The sequence below is a fragment of the Catharus ustulatus genome, chromosome 1, assembly GCF_009819885.2.
Source record: "Catharus ustulatus isolate bCatUst1 chromosome 1, bCatUst1.pri.v2, whole genome shotgun sequence".
In the NCBI taxonomy this organism is placed as follows: Eukaryota; Metazoa; Chordata; class Aves; order Passeriformes; family Turdidae; genus Catharus; species Catharus ustulatus.
Window position 1 is genome coordinate 82,799,475 of NC_046221.1, and position 4,535 is coordinate 82,804,009.

Below are 4,535 nucleotides of genomic sequence, written 5' to 3' on the forward strand. Positions count from 1 at the left end.
TTCAGGTGAGGCTCTGAGATCTTCAACCTATTGAACGGTGAACTGGAGAATGATGAAGAGCAAGCTTGGAGTTTAGTGATGACATCAAGTTATTCAGGAAAGTAAGGATAAGGGCAGACTAAAAAAACCTGCATGACATTACAAAACTGAATAGTTGCCAATGAAATGTAAAATAAATTCCAAGTAGTTAAAGTAGGTGGGTGAGGTGAGAGGAGGGAAGCCCAATACCAGAATGAGCTGTATGGCAGGCTCTCAAGACAACATTAGCACTTAGGGACAAAATGGTGACATTTCATTAGTTACAGAAAAAGAAAGAAAAAAAGGAAAGCAGTCCTCAGAAATTATTACAAAAGCAAACCACAGTGTAGTGTTATGAAACTATTCAAATCTATGATCTGTTCCTACTTCAAACAAATGCAGAGATGGCGTGACTAGAACCATACGAGAAAGTTACTTCTTATTGAGAAATCTTATTTCAGTTACAGAACAGAAAAAAATACAGGAAAAGCAAAGATGGATGTTCAAAGTCATACCTTATTAAGAGTGACTAAGACACAAGTATGCTGCAATAGTAAGAGTGCCTAAGAGACAATTCCTCAGCCTCAAAGCAGAGACAAGTAAGAAAGTGCCATGGGTATGACTGGGCAAAGAGTCAATAATCCTGCACTGATTATAGGTCACTAGTAGGACAAGGGAAGTGATTCTTCCCCTCCTCTACCATTTGTGAAATAACATATAGTATAATTTGTTCAGTTGGGGACAACCCAAGAGAAGACAGATGCTGACTTACTGGAAGGAGTCCAGAGGGCCCCTGGAAGGTCAGTGGCACACAGCTGATGACAGAGAAGGAAAGGCTCGGAGAGTTGGGTTCACTGGAGGACAGAGGTTAAAAGAGCTCATCTTACAGAGTACCTGATGTGTGGTTATAGAAAGGATGGAGACAGAGCCCTTCCCTACAAGGTGCAGAACCAAATTAGAGGAAATGGGTAAAATAAGAAATTTAGAATAGATAATAAGAAAATATTCTTCACAATGAATGTGGCCAGATGTTCAAACAGGTTGTCCAGAATGCATTGCAGAATTTCTAGCTCTCAAAGATGATCAGAGCTAATCTGGGTATGACACAGAGCAACATGTCACAGCCAAGTAACAGAGATGCTGAGTGTGTGTGTGGGGAGAAAGGTCAGACCAAATGTCTTACAGGTGTTCCTTCCAAACTAACCTAGTCTGTGATCCTGTGATGAAATGAAGCTAACGGAAAACAAGCTTAAACAAAAAAAGGAGGGAAGTTAATTCCATTTTGAGTTGGAAACCTCAACTGAATTCAATACTTATTCAATGATGACATCAGCATTTTCAAACATGTTTCAGAAGCATTAGAATGTTTTTATATTTGTGCACTTCTTTGAAACAACCACTTACAAAGCTTTCTCCTTGGTTTTCATCCACCATTTACACCATAATTCCAGACCCACAGTCCCTAATCTAATTCTGTGTGTTACAGCTCACAAGTCCTAGTTTTTCCCATCCCAAACTCAAACTGCACACAAACCTTCTAAACCCTGGCAAAACATCAAAGTACAGGAAGATCAAAGCCAGACAACCTATTTACTACTATTTTTTTTCTGAAAAAGTCATCAAAGCTTTCAATAGCTGGGAATGAAGCATCCATTTCTTCTCTCACACTAATGTTTATACCAGAGTGTTTTCAGTAAAATCATTCTTATAAACTAAGCCCAAGAAAAAACAGCAGTGAAAAAAAGGAGAACTGGTATCCATCAGTCATTCTTTTTTTTCCATTAGCTAAATTACAAAAACCTATTCTGGAAGAGCTTTTCAATAATTTCTGTTCATATCCTTCATGGTATATGTCAGGAAAGGAGAGGCCAATAATCTAGAATGGATGCAAGTTTAATTAAAATCCAAAAGAGTTGCCTTATTTGTAGTCTACCCTTCCCACTGAAATCTCACCTCACATCATCGTCCCCCCCCTGCCCCTAGATTCCATCTCTTTTCTGATGAGAGAGGGGAATTTTTGAACACCAGTGATTGAAGGGAGTGTCACAGAGAGTAAAAATTTGGAGCAGGGGGAACATACAATCATCCTCATGTTTAAAAAAAGAAGTGAAATATTGGTAAGGAAGGATTACCTCAAACCTGCCATGGTTATAATCCTTAGGGCACTGGGATTATATTGCCATTATCCGACAGTTGGTTAAACCCAAATTTTAACATTTTAACCCCAGTGTGCTTTCCGAGTCTAATTATCCCATGGTCACTTTAAAAGTGCATGACTCCTTCCCAGGCTTACTTATTAACTGTTTGGAGTTGGCTAGATTTGGATGCTGGATAGAACCGCCCACATTACTGAAATAACTGAATGCTAGCAAGGGAAAGTAAATTGCCGCTGGCTGAGCTGGGGATGGCTTTTGCGAGTTATGGGCAGTGTTCACTAGAGCAGCAGCTTGGCATCCTGCAATGATCTGAAAAAAGGGTGAGTATAGGAAAAACTCTCTCATTTGTCCCCATCTCTCTACCTCATTTTCCTTGCAAAAAGTCTGTTTTCACTCCTGTGGACTGTTAAGATTTCCTGTTAGGATCACCTCTTCTCCCTCTCTCAAAACAACTTCTACTCAGCCTAGGAAAAATGAGATGCCCGAGTGACAGTGGGACGAGTGCTCAGTAGCTGTGTGCTGCTTTCCAGCACACTGAGAACACACTGTTTTGACCAATCTTTTTAGGACGAATTTTTATTCATCAGCACAAAACTGAAGGAAGAGAACAAAGTATTTCTCAAGCCTTGCTGCAACTACTTCCCTTTCTTTTCCATGTGTGTTTCAGGTTATTAGAGGAGCCTGTCTCTTTCCTTTTGCTCTCTCAGACTTTCAGAGACAACACTTAATCACATTTTAGCTGGGCTTATTATTCAGGTAGGTCTGCCCGGCTCTGGTTTCTTAGACATGAGAGCATAGAAGTATAACTAATTAGCATAAAATTAAAATGTTCTTTAGAAAAATATTTATTGGCTACATAGAATAACATTCTGTATGTACCCTCTCAGGTGCTAGAGAGAGCACCTTCCCAAGGTTATTTGGTGAAAACACACAGACTTGCAACTCACAATGCTACAATTTAATGCTGTAATTTTATTTTGTCTTCTTTTACCTCAGAGAAAAAAAAAAGACACACTGACCTTCAAATGAGTGTGACTCCTTTTCCCATTAAAAAAACATTCTAACAGGGTAACTCAAGCTTGAAACAGATTTAAATTTCCAATCCAAAATTATTATTCTTGCTCTTGCAGTAAAAATTATTCTATTTTACACACTTTATCCTGTGAAACACCTTCAATGGTTCTGATTTTTGGCCCTTCTTATTCAGCAACAGATGCTCAAGTGACAATTCTCATGATGCATGCTCCCCAGAATTCAGATTCAGCTATTAAGCACACCACCAGCTTGAACATAGAGCCACACTTGCATCTGGAGCCTGGGGCTGGCCAGACTGGTAGTAGCACAGATGACAGGACAGCACAGATTTTAAGTATTTTTCTTGGATATTTAGGAGACAGATGTAAGCCATCAAACTGCCATAGGCTCCTTTGTGGTCTGACAAGCTCCCAGTCATGACAACAGCAACTTACTTCCATTTGGCTTTTTCAAGATTTTGGCGACTGTTATTACAGAATCATGGAATCACAGAGTGTCAAGGAGTTGGAATACACCTTAAAGACCATCTAATCTCACCTCCCCTGCCATGGGCAGGGATACCTCCCACTAGACCAAGCTACTCAAGGCTTTGGATGCTGCCAGATGGGGAATCCACAACATCCCTGGGCAACTGCTTCCATTGTCTAACCACCCTCACAGTAAAGATTTCTTCTTAATGCTTAACCTGAATTTCTCCTCTTTCAATTTGAACCCATTACCCCTTGCGCTATCACTGCAGTTCTGACAGAATCCCTCTCCAGCTTCCCTGTAGGCTCCCTTCAGATACAGGAAAGCTGCAATGAGGTCTGCACACAATCTCCTCTTATCCAAGCCCAGCATCCCCGGTCTCCTCAGCCTGTCTTCGTAGGGGAGGTGCCCCAGTACTCTTATCAACTTGGTGGCCCTCCTCTGGACGTGCTCCAGCTGTGTTTGGCTGTGGTACATGTACGCGAGGAGGAGATGAAGGATGGACGACTCTCACTGGCAACAGCTTCCGGTGAGCTCCACCTTCCCAAATCTAGAAAGCAACGGTGGTGCCCCACTTTCCCGCATCAGGGAACCGGAACGCCCCTGCTGGTGTCTCCCGCAGACCGGGGAAGCTCCCGGCCGCTCCCGGCTCTCCCCCGCCCGCCATGGCGGCCGCCCCGTCCCCGCCCGCCGGGCACCGCCCCCGCCGCACCTGCGCGGAGGCGGGCGCGGGGTAACGCGGGGGCAGCGCCGCGCTCCGCCCCGGGCCCGCCTCCGCCTCCGCCGCCCCGGCCCGGCCCAGCCCAGCCCAGCCCAGCTCTGCCCGGCCGAGCCGCAGCCCGGCGGCCGCACCGAGCC